General features: G+C 47.9%; 1 long non-coding RNA gene across 14 annotated transcripts in view; it reads right to left on the bottom strand.

Annotated features, from left to right (window-relative positions):
• Positions 1–12,760, bottom strand: part of LOC135300990 (uncharacterized) — a 51,811-nt gene that overhangs the window by 38,432 nt on the left and 619 nt on the right. For 11 of the 14 annotated variants that reach the window (XR_010362742.1, XR_010362739.1, XR_010362736.1 and 8 more), the window contains exon 2: positions 12,090–12,158. This is a non-coding gene — a long non-coding RNA (uncharacterized LOC135300990). The other 3 variants (XR_010362743.1, XR_010362741.1, XR_010362735.1) reach the window with 3 other exon arrangements.

The following is a 12,760-nucleotide window of genomic DNA, read 5'->3' on the forward strand; positions in this document are numbered from 1 at the left end:
TTCAAACCTTTTGAGCTCTCTCGTATGGCTGCAGTTTGCTGGCACTTGCTGTTCGATTTATATAAGCTAAGCTGTGCAAACTCATCCCTTTCCAGCCTGTAGGCAGCCTGTTACACCACACAGGGATGCTGCCCCACTAGTCTGAGATGCATTTTGCTGACGGCAGGGCCTTTTTTTGAAAAGGTGCAGCCTTCTTTCAGGATTTCATTTCATAGGAAACCCGGTGGAATCCAGGAGTTTAAAACCAATTCACTTCAATAAAATCAGGAGGTTGCATCCAGGCAAGCCCTGTGCCCAGGAAAGGAGAGCAAAGCTCTCAGTTTTGCCCAAATCAGCTGCAGTCCAGAACAAGTTCCCTTACCATGGAAGATGGGGAGGATGCAAGGCAGACAGGGACTGGGAATTTTCCAACCCGCCAGTTAAAAAATGGGCGTAAACAAAGAGGATTTCAGACACTTCATGCTGGATTCCCACACATCTGTAGGCAAAGTGCTACTGTCCAAATAGTCCCTGGAAAAGTGCACTGTGTGGATACAGGAAAAGACCCCGCTGTGCCTGTCTGCAGTGTGTGGTATTTATTGCCAGGGAGGGCACTGACAGACCCGGGGCAAAGGCAGCATTTGGGGCTTTGGGTGCCCCCAGCAGAGAGGCAATGGGCCAGAGGCTGCCCTGATGAGCCACGGTCTCACCCTTCCTCCCACCCCACAGCCAGGTGGGAGGGCAGCACAACGTGGGCAGGGAATGGCTCTATCCCACAAGGGCTGGGCCAGGCTTTTATCTGCTGTGAATCTGCACAGGGCCTTTGATGTTGGTGGGTCTGACTGGTAGGTTGGTGCAGGAGCTCTGTGATAATCAGGTGAAGCCAGTGGAACCTGCTCAGACACTCGGCTCATTTGAAAACCAGGATTTTATGGGGCTGCTGAGCAAGGAGAACATCTGTGCAATGCTACGTGGGGCTACGCAGGTACCCAAGGCAGAGGCAGCTAATAAATGAGTGAGGAAGGACTGGAGAGAAAAAGGCTTGTTTTCAGCAAAACCTCCACATTTCTTCCCAATGCAAAGCACTGAGCTCTGTGCTTCTCCAGTCAAACCTTTTACTCAATCTAAGGCAGGTATTTCCAAACTGTTCTTTAAAAAGACCAGCTAAATATATGGGATGTCAGGATGAGGGCTGCCCTTAAAAAAAAAAGGTGTAAACATCAGTCCAGGTTGCCCTTTCCACATCAGCAGCTGTCCCACCAGATTCTCCCAAACCCCCAGGCTGCCAGAGCTCCTTCCTGGGCTGTGATTTCCTCTCTGCCAAGCAGAGCAGGCTGTTGCACAGACCTGCCACAGCTTTTCCCCACAACAGGGAGCTGAGGTGAGCTCAGGGAATCAGTCAGTACAGCTGGGGCAGTCTCGGGCTCTGGTGGACAGACCAAGACCCCAGAGAACCCACATGCTCAGCTCTGGCTGCTGGGAAGGACCCCAGGAGCAGCAGGGCACGTGTTGGCCATGAGTCTCTTGGTAAGTGATGGTTAAATGCCCCGTGGGCCATGAGAGTCCTGGGGAAGGATGATTTTATGAAGTGCAACATCGTAAAGGACAAGGGAATCTGTGGGTGGGAGTGAAATGAAAAAGGAGTATCTTTTGGGATCCCAGATGGAAAAATTTGGGTGGGAAGAGATGCATCTCAAAGCTCAGGGTACATGTATGCATTTCTAGATGTGTCTCCATGTGTGTGTGCCATTGTTAGGCTCTTAACAAAGCATGATCTTAAGTCATTAACTACATCACAATAACTTATTATATTCATTGGTGCAAAGCAATTAACATCAATATAATTGGCAAAAGTTTTACAGAAATTTAATAAGGCACGTGTACACATCTACTTATGCATGTAGCCTAGCTTACAACAATGTTCATGTATCTTTTTTAATCTGTTTCCATGCTGACGGCCTTGTCTTCTTCTTTGCTATGGATACACTCGAAAATTATCAGTTGTTATTTCTTCTATTAACTCAGCTTTGCTTGCTGGCTAGCTGCCAAACCCCTCCGTATGTGTATGGATATCTATCCACCTCTTTAGGCACTGGGATACCCAAACATGCAGAGCACACACCCATGTGTCCATCTCTTGCCCCTTTGGTAAGCAAGGAATTTAGAAGTTTTCATTTCACCTCCCTCCCTACCTCTAGAGTCTCCCATACCTGACAGACCATTAAATGCTGTGTGCAAGGATGTACTGACACTGAAAGTTTCCCAGCTGCAAATATCAGCATGGACATGTTGTTTCACACTTACCAAGAAAAAAGTTTTTTTCCTCATTTATCCAGTATGTGAACGAGCACTAATACCACTGAAACCAGTCAAGTAACATCCTGGAGTAAATGAGATCCAAAGGGGCTTTGGATCTTAAAAAGGGGCAGTTTAGGGACACAGAAAAGCTTTATAGCTAAGGAAAAGCTTAATGGGGGAGGCAGGGGAGGGTGGAAAATAAGCACCTACCTGCAGGCCATGAGAAATGTTTCCCACAGGAAATTAAAACTCGTAAGTCATGCATGCCCACCTAAGCCCATGCCAGGAAGGAGAAATAAAAGACTGGAGAAGGGGAGGGAAGCAGGGATGGGAAGCAGCTGTAGCAGGAACGGTTTTCAATAACCAATGGCTTGGACTCAGATTTCCAAGCCTCAGGACATTATCTGATGTGGAAGGGAAGACAGCACTGCGGCTGACGGAGCTTATGCCAGCACTGTGGACCTGTGCAAACCTTCTGGATGGGTGATTCCCAGCCCAGCCTCCAAATCCCAGCACAGACGAGATGGACAACGAGCTGTTGGCTTGCAATTGCTCCTGGCTGTGGCTACAGACCCTCCTGCAAAGAGAGAGGGGAGGTGGTGCTGGTAGCAGGCAACAAAAGGAGAGACTCAAGGGAAAACTGCAATAAGCAGAGTGGCCAAAAGCATGCAGAAGCTTCTCTGTGGGTCAGTGGTGTCCTGCAGAAGGGCAGGGAGAGGCTGGGGAAGGCCTCAAGAGGGACAGACCCACTGCACTGCAGGAAAGGGCATGTCCTGTGGTGAGTCAAGGGGCTGTGCAGGGTAAAGATGCTCACATGGCTTAAAAAGGCCAAAGCAAATTTCCCTAGGGGAAGCCCCTGCTTCTTCCTACAACCTTTCCCACCAGGGTTTTTTGCAGTTTTCTCAATTTTTTATTAGTTTTTTTAACACCATCCTGGAAGGCTCCCCTTTCTAGCCAACACCACACCACCAGCAGTTCACAGGGCAAGGGTTTCAGGGCCAAGCCTTGTCCCAGGCTAACAAAAGGTAAAAACACCTTTGCCCAGATGCTGCTGCCTCTCCAGTGGGGAAAACCAAGCCTTGAAGGGAGAAGCCCTATTAGGATGAGTGGTCACTCCATGGCATGGGTACATCAGGTCTGCACCTCTTTCATCCATCTTTCTGGAGGCAGCCCTGGACTGGGAGATGGATGTCTTCCCTTTGTGGCCCTGCCTAATTAGGTCAAGCCTAATTCCCCTGTCTGGTGGAATTTTTTCTCCATTTCTTCTAAAATCTTATAGTCTGCAGAGGTTATTTCCAGGTTTTCTTGTTGATGGCTGTATTTTTGTCCCAAGTGCAACACCTGTCAGTGAAGCTCTCAGAGAAGAGCCCCACTGCGGTGGAGAGGAAAAGGAGAGGTAGTAACATCACTGTTGTAAAGAAGGAGATAAAAATACACCAGCTGCTTTGGGATTTTCTGTTTTCCTATCTATCTGGTTATTTAATTAATCTCCTGTTCACTTTCCAATTTTTCCATGCTTTTTTTCCCATCACAGACCTCCTCATGCTCCCATAACACCTGGTCCCCTGGAGCCTCACCTGGAGAGAAGGGAATTACATGCTCCTTTGCCTTGTTTATGGCAGTGTTCATAGCTGCACTTCAGATCAGGGGCGAAAGCCCTGCCCAAATCACAGCAACTGCTAAGCCTCAAAAGGGGACAGAGGAAGCGGCATTTCTGCTCATCTTGACACAGCCAATTTCATCAGACGTCTCACAGAGAAACCTTTTTTTTTAACTCAAAATTTAAAAATGGGGAAGTTGGTGCACTGGAGTCCCCCTGAGGCTGACGTTTATTCATCTGACAAAGCAGGTTGGGATCAGAAAAAGGCAGAAACAAGTGTGTGGTCTGATTCTGGTCTGGCACCATTACTGCCTTCTGCACTGGAAAAGACATCCCTCAATATACATAGAAAGTCACTTTTAATGAAAAGATAATCCTTCCATTTAAAAGGTGCAGGAAAAATATGGTCAGTAGAAGATTTTTTAATATTTTTTCTGCCTCACCAGCAAGGGAATATCTATCTTGTTGAGAGCAATGAGGAGCATCTACAAGCAGTACTCATGTTGAGGGAAAGTCCCTGACACAGCACTGGCCTGAGCTCTTCCTTCAGCATTACTCACTCATTCACACCAGAGAACTAAAAAGAAATTTAAAAGTTGTTTTGCTTGTGATTTGGAAAAATGCATAAATAAAACAGAATAATTTTTTCTTTAATTGAAATATAAAAGAGGTCACAACATACCACCACATCCTAAGGACTCTTAGACAATATTCTGCAGGGCTTCAGGAAGAAATAAGGTCTTTATTCTTAGGTTGGTGAGCTGGACTCAGCAAGGCAGGCCAGGTTCACAAAGCAGGGCAACACTCCAAATGTTTGCTGACTGATGGGATTCAGCCCTGAGTTACAGCCCTCACCACATTCACAAAGCTGGCAGGGGTGGAGAAAGAGAGGAGCAAGTGAGAGGAGAAGAAAGCCAGTGCCAACAGCAGTCGAGTAGGTTGGGCACTCATCTAGGACTGAGACAACTGGCATCCAGGTTCCACTCTGGAAAATGGCTAAGGCTGATGCAAAACTGCTTTGATTTCTGGGGCTCAGAAAAGCCAGGCTTGAGCCCCCAAAAGCCCAGGTGTCGCCACATCCACCAGGAAGAGACAGCTCCAAGTCTGTGGAGGCAGGAGGGCTCTCTGACAGCCTCCATGAACACCCTCCCAGGGAGGCTGTAGGATAAAGCCCGAGAGGACACTACATGTTGGCAAAAACAAGGTCTGGCATGTCCTGAAAGCCAAGTCACAGCAAGCAAGATGGGAGAAAGCTGATTTAGTAGAAAAAGGTAGGAATCCTCCCAGCCCTGGGCTGTGGGTATTGCACATCTTTAGCCATAGGACAAGTCTGGGATGTTACCAGCACAGACCTACTGTCAGCCTCCATGCAAAACACAAGTGTGAGGTTAAAATGCATGGGCATCTGGATCATTCTGCATTCTCTATACCCTCCCAGCAGAAGAGATAGAAGAACAGTAAAACCAAAGGTGGTGTACCATATACACTAATTTTTAAACATGGGAAGAGCTGTACATCTCATCTGAAAGTAAATTTTTCAAAAGCAAACATCCTCTGACTTCATCATCACAACTATATATTTTATGCAGGAGTTGCCACAGTGGGAAAGATTCAAGCTCCAGCCTGTTCAATATCCAGAGGCTTCATTATGTGCACATTATGAGTATTAGTCTAGTCTTGGCTCTGATTTGTTACTTTCACTGCTTTCTGCATGGAGAACACCTTAAAATTTCTGCTTTTCCCAGGGTTGAGGCAATTTTCTGTATTTTGTGGGATTTACCTTGAGCGTGGCTCAGAGTCTTGAGGGTTTTTTTACCTTACTGTGTCTCAGCTTGGCTTGAGCCAGGACTTGTCTGAGTATAAGCTGTATTTTATTATGTATTTTTGCTGCTAACTAATTAGGAGTGCAGCTGTAAATAAGAGATATGGGTCTTGCTCTCTGCCAGATTAGCACGAAGCCAAACAACACTTTGTCAGCGGCCAGAAGCTCGTGTCTAAAAGGCTCAAAATAAAGAGCAATAAACTTCTGTCCTCTTCTTCAACAGGAGAATGAGGTCTAGGATGTTCTGAGCCGAGTGACTCTCTGCTCTCAGGAAAACAGAACCTGGCCTGTGGGAATCAAAATGTCTGGAGTTGCCAGGGCTTGGGCATGAGCAGGATGGGCTACAACCTGCTCTGGGTCCAGCTGAGGCTGGAGGAAAGACTCCTGCATCCAGGCTGGAGCATGATGGTGGAGCAGAGAAACCAAGACAAGAAAATATGGACCATTGCTCCAGGGAAAAAGCAGCAGTGGGTGGGGGCAAAGCTTGAAGGCAACAGCTTTGAAGAGCTGTAATTTTGAATAGCCAACTTTACTGAATCAGGCCAACATATATAACTTATTTATAAGTAAGCAACTAACAGCTGCTTACATGGTGAGGTTTTTTACTACGGATGGAAGGTGGCAACAGGAACTGACAGGAGCAGCTCACACTCATGCAATGACCTTCACAAGTAGTCTCCAGTCTAGCCAGAAGGCCTATTCCCCCCAAAGTCAATGAATACTTCTTTTCCTCTTTTCCCTTTACCCCTTCACCGTACACCCAGTGAAAGGCTGAGCGTTGCACAAGGCTCTGCTCACATGGTGCTCAAATGGGACAAGGGTTTGCACAGCACCCCCACACAGGTGCAAGATTGAGACCTTTGTGTGAACATGAGCTGCAGGATCAAGCCCCACAGACCCCAGCTGGCACATCCCATTCCTGGGCCACAGGAGCAGGAGCCTTAACCCTTGCAAGAGAGTCTTCGTAAACATGTGATTTCTAACAAACACAGCAAAATGCTCAGGGACAGCATTTTGAAGTCATTGGGAAACACTCCTGAGGAAGAGGAGGAGGGGATTTGTTTTTTTCCTAGAGTTATTTAGGACTGTTTAAAAGACTCTTCCTTCCCTTCTCCCTAAGTAATAGATCCAGCCCTGCCTCATGGCTCAGCCATACATCTCACACTTGGGGCAACAGGCACAGTGAAGCAAAGTTCAGGAAGGCTCTGTAAAAGCTCTGTTGGCCCTTAAACAGGGCAGCAGTGCTCTCTTTCCCATCAAGACCTTCCTTCATTCCCAACTCTCACTACAAGCAGCCAACTCAAGCAGCCCCTATTGCAATTGGCACAAATTATCACACACAAGAACTGAAAGTCCCGTGGCTTGGAAACTTTATGTCTATGTGTTCATGGCTTGAGTAGTCTGACAGAATAAAAGCAATTTTCTGTTGTGGCTATTTAGGTTATATTTGCACCAAATGGTACTGGTTCAGATGTGGCTTATCCTCCACAAACCTATAGAAAATTGTTGGCTTGTACTGAAAAAGAGAGGGAAATTCAGAAGCATGGAAACATGAAAACTTCTTCTGCCCTTTAAACACTCCTGCCCCATGCCTGGTGTCTGCCACCCTACAAAGGCCACCCAGCCTGGCATGGCTGGATCCAACATAAAATGTTATTTCTGCAGCAGGCCACTCCTCCTGAAATGGAGCCTCTCTCAACCTGTGAATTAATTTAGCTGGGTTCCTTTAAACAGCACCTTCAACTCTGTTTAGGAGAAGGGGGAAAGCAATAGCAGAGGTCGTTTTGCCCCCTGCCTTTGGCCTTTAGCAGAACCACACTGTAGTGTCAGCACTCTCATTACAATATCTCATTATCAGACAACTGGAAGCTGAGAAGACAAATGGCCAGCTGTTGACAGGCCAAATGTGAGCCCCGGGTGAACTCTATTATCCTGCACCTTCAGGACAGAATTGGCATCTGACTTCACCAAACCACGCTGTGCCTGGGGGAAGGGCAGGGGTGAGGGGGGAAATGGCAAACCTGCAGCAATTGCAGAGAACAGCCTCACAGGTCTGGTGGCCAGACACACAGTGACCTGTCTTTGCTAGGGCTTTCCACGCTCTGGAAATGCATTGTCCTCTTTCAGTGCACTCTGCAAGGGGGGTAGCCACAGCCCGAAATCCCTATTGTGGTGTCAGGATTTCATCTGCAGCGACAGCAGCTGTGTGAATTTTATTAGCAAAGGCTTTCGGTCCTTAATAGTTTCCACCGAGAGAATGAAAAAAACAGGCAAAAGAAAACAACAATGCTGTGAAGTGGTTTGGTGCATTCATGTTCTGCAGACCATATGCACACACGCTGGCAGGCAGCGTGGCAGGCGGGACTTCACTGCTGACGTGAGTTGTGGTCAACAAAGGAAGCTAAAAAAGGAACTCGGGGTTTCTATCAATCGAATGGGGGCAGGGGGATGTCTGAGCTTACAGGAATCTAGGATGTGTTGCTGCAGATTTACACACAGCACAGGAGATGTGTGCCTCGGAGATATGTGGCAGATCAGCCAGAACCAGCAGTCCTGGAAACTGAAAGCAGCTTCCAAGAAATGCTGAAGGTCCAAGCTGCTGTTGCTCAACATTTCAAAGCAAAGGTGGAGGAACCACACAGCCTTCTTGCCTCTCTGGGAAGTTCTGGGCATCACACACGGTTCCCCCAAGAGGTAAAAAAGATAAAAACAACCATTTGTGAGCTGATAGCATGGAGCAGTGGGGCCATGTGCCCACACATAACAGGGATCCTGCAGCCCAACTCCTCAGCTGAGGGGTTGCCTGATGCCCCCTTGAAGGTCTCAGGAGCTGGAAGAATGAAAAGTTCATTCCCTGGTTTAGGGAATGCCTTTCACCTCCCCCCAGCAGAATGAGGCTTTTCTTTAGGTACTAAGAAGACAGTCCATGGGGTTTTCCTGTTTATAAACATTTCATCATAAGGACTTCCTCTTAACCTTCTTGTTGGGGTTAATAGTTATCTCACTAATAGCTGGAAGAAAACAGCACAACTTCTCTTGGGGATCACTGTGTTTGGAGACTGTTTCAAGCAGGCCCCATTCTTTACAGCCACAACTCTCATCTTTGGAAATCCCCCTACATTTTCCTGAATTTGGTAGGGAAAAAACCTAGTAGTTTCCAAGAGCTAGTGCCACTATCTGTAGGCTCCTCATGCTCTCTGAACAACACAGCACTTCCTCCTCCACCAGAAAAAGTCAGAAAGTCAGTGGCTCCTTCTCACTGCAGTCCCGTGTTTCATCCCAAATAAGCTGATTGTGAAGCTGAGAGCCTGGAGTTTTTCTTCCTTTTTTTTTTCTTTTTCTGTTTTTTTGGTTTTTTGTTGGTTTTTTTGGGTTTTTTTGGTGGTTTTTTTTTTTGGTGGGTTGTTTTTTTTTTTCTTAATAAGAGATCATTTGATGCTATTGTTCACCATGAGAAGAAGTCCAGCTTCTGGAATGAATTCTGTCAGGCACAGCTAATCCTGAAGCTGATCAAAGTGATGTCAAATTTGGGATCAGTATCAGCTCCATTCACTTATCATCTGTACTTTGATATGAGTCACATGCATGAGCTAGGTTAGAGATTTCACCACCCCCTCACGTTAGCCACTGCCAAAACACAACACAATTTTTTTTTTCCTCTGTGATCATATAATCTTCATATCTAAGGGATATTAAAATAAGTGTGAAGGGTCAAAGATGGTCACCAAAGCAAAATTCTCCCCTCACTTGGGTTTGGGACTGCTTACAGGCTAGGGATGACACAAATCAACAGAGAAAACAAAGAAGCTGTTCTCATAACTTCAGTTTCAGGTTGACCAGGGCACCAGCTTGTCCCACACCAAGTCCACTAGCAGCATCTTGAGTATTACTACCTCAAAACCCAAACTCAGCCCCTCATCTCTTATGGTCTCAGCTGGGGTAGGGCTGAAGAGACACATTCTTAATTAAGAACCCCTTATTCCTCTGTTCCTACTGTTTCAGGCTGTACAGATCCAAGATTTTGGTTTTGCCTTTATTTCTCTAATTATACATGAAACCAAAGCCCAGGAAACCTGAGTTATTTCAGAAGAACCAACAGCTTCCCCATGGTCTCTCTAAATTAGAGAGGACCACTACCTCTTTCTGTGAGTTATGTTAAGGGGAATGGTTGGCTCATACAATTGTCATGTACTAAGAATTAAAGCCCCATTCCCACAGATGGAGGGAGCAGAACATTCCTCACGACACTGTGCATCCAGAAGAGTGACCTAACACTGACTGTGTACACTTTCCTTCACTGCAAATGATCATGTCACAGCACAAGTGCAGGTGTTTTATCCCAGTGTCCTGGCCAAATTCCAATAATCACATTCCCTCTCCCTAATTTTCCTCTGCAGATGCAGCCAAGCACAATCATTAGGTCTCTTTTGCCAAAGTGTTCTCTTATGCAGTGTGGAGCAGCTGCCATACTTCTCACCAGAAGCAGCTGCAGTAAAGTGCAAGGAGACCAGATTGACTTACAGACGTGTGAGCCTAAAGCAGGATCAGATCCTTCAAAGCAAGAGGTGATTTTGAAACACAAGGCTTTGAGATCTGTGCCCTTTCCACCGTGCTCAGTCTCCACTCAGTGTACCAAAATGGCTCGATGAGGGTTGAACACCAGCAGGTTCCTGTCAGAGCGAGGGACAGAAAGCACAAGGAATAGGATGAGGATGGAGAATTACCAAGGGCTGGACCCTCCACTGATGGGCACCAGAGATTTTTAGGTCTGAGCTGGCATGGGTGGGAGGAGGAGCCGTGCACAGAGCCCACCTTGTGAGCCTGGGTACCAGGAGAGACAGCAGCAGCTGCAGGGAGCCGAGCTTGCTGGAGGTGATTTTCCAACAGCCGGCTCAGGAAACCAATATGACTTAAGAGCCAATTGTCCCAACAGCACCCGAGCTGTCCCTGAAGCCTCCCCTGACCCTGCTCTGCATTTAAAATGAATTCCAGGGAGCATTATATTCCGGACAAAGCGGAACAGAATTAGATTTAGGAGAAAGCAACTGAGGTGACTGCCCAGGGCCCAGAACTAGAGGGGAGCCCCTCTAATCCACCTCAGACAGCAGCAAAAGTCAGCCCTTCCAAGGGGGGCAGGGAGAGGTGACCAAGCCCAGCCTTTGCCCTGTGCCCCAGAATTTAATGCCGACTGTGCGGCAAGAGAAGGTCAACATAAGCAGGGGAGGCGAGGAACAAAGACCCCACACAGGACAACAGTGAGGTGACTTAAACATTTACAGGCTCACTCCAAGCAGGGGGTGAGGAGAAGTCAAGTTTTGTGCAAGAAGGCTGTAAATTTCCTGCTGAAATCTGTCCATCGGGTTTCCCAGAAGCAGAGGCAGTGTTGTCAGAGCCGTGCGGGCTGGGGTGCAGGGCAGTGTCCCGGCGATCGCAGTCGGGTGCTGCGGGGCTGCGCTCTGTGTTTGCAGGCGCTGCTCGGGCTGTCAGCCGTGCAAGGGCTGTGTGAGCGACTCTGATTGAGCGAAACCGCTCTCCGAAACCTCACAGCATCCGAGCACGCCCATGTTTGCCTGGGCACATCCCACCAAAGAGCCACGGCGAGGGGGAGAGGGGCGTGGTGGCATCCCGGCTCCCTGAGGTCCCGTGGAACGCCACCTCTCCAGGGGTACAGGAGCCTTGTCGCAAAACAAGCCCTGGGATCGTGAGAGTGAGAGAGGAGAGCACTGAGAGCTGTGAGCAAAAGTGAAGACGTGCTGGTTTCAGTTCCAGCCACAAGAACAGGGTGAACCTGAATGTGACCCAAATTACATGAAGAGATTTGCATCACAATGAAAACTCGCTGCTGCTGCAGCAAGGGTGGCTGCTGCCCCACCCCCTTCCCACTTTTCTGGAAGAAAGATTTCTATAGCGCAAGGGTTTTGCTCAACCCACCGCTTCCTCATTTGTCCCCGACTACTTCTCCATCCAGGGTTGTAGGGACTCAGCCCGAGCCACGGCTCCAGGATCCCAGCCCCGAGAAGAAAGGAAGGGCTCCAGCTTCCCACTTCCACTCTGGAGGGCAAGCTAAGGAGGGAACCACTTCTCCCAGTTAACCAGCGATGTAAACTGGCCAGACGATAAGGGAGAGCGTGAACTGCCCACGGGGAAAGGGCAAAATCCGGAGCCAGAGGCTGCAAAATCTGGCTAACCCCAAACAGCTTCCCGGGAAGTTCGGCACCTTGTTCAGAGCAGCTTGTAAAGGCACCAGCCACCCCCCTCCCCGCGTCCTCCCTCCCTACAGACTATCTTTTGGTCCTGCTAATTTGTTACTTCCTATGTAAAAGCCTTTTCTTCCTGCATTCTCCCATTTCTCCAGAAAAAAAAAAAAATACAGGTTAGGTTTTTCCAGACCTGGTCTCCTGGGTTCTCTTGGCATGCACTTAACTTCCATGTCCTTCAAGGGCTTGTCACTGCGACCTCCTGGGGGAAAAAGTAACCTTATTATGCTCCTTTTCCATATATAACACTCACCCTCTTGCCCCCACCAAAGTGAGAAAGGAAATTAATACTCAAAAATACTGGGCTTTCAGCAGTATAGGAAGAAAAGTTCTCCCACAAACCTGGCTGATCTCCATCACTGCCCACGTGGTCTTTACTGCTGGGTGCTACTCTAGTGACAGCAATTCCAAGCCCATCAGTGATGCTTTTGTAGCAGTCCCTGTCTAGTACTGCTCCCTTATTTCCTGAGGAAAATGGTGGTTTTCCCACCAGGTGGGTCACTGGACTGAAGGGAAATGCACGTCCTGCCCCTGCAGAGCCTGGCAGGGAGCACCTGCTGAGGAGAGCCAGGTCACAAGGGCAGAGCAGAAGAAAAGTGAGATAAAGGTTCTCTTTGCTCCCCTGCAAACAGGTATGGCAGTGGTGGAGTCACTAAACTGGATCACACCAGACCATGACTGAGATCTGTGCTTACATGCCCAGCTTCCTTCACATATGAAAGAACAAAGAAGGGGCTAAAGGCAAAACACCAGCCTAGGGCAGGTGAGACTGGCCTTCAAATCCTTGTCCAGCAACACAATTCT

The sequence above is a fragment of the Passer domesticus genome, chromosome 5 (genome assembly GCF_036417665.1).
Source record: "Passer domesticus isolate bPasDom1 chromosome 5, bPasDom1.hap1, whole genome shotgun sequence".
Taxonomy (NCBI): domain Eukaryota; kingdom Metazoa; phylum Chordata; class Aves; order Passeriformes; family Passeridae; genus Passer; species Passer domesticus.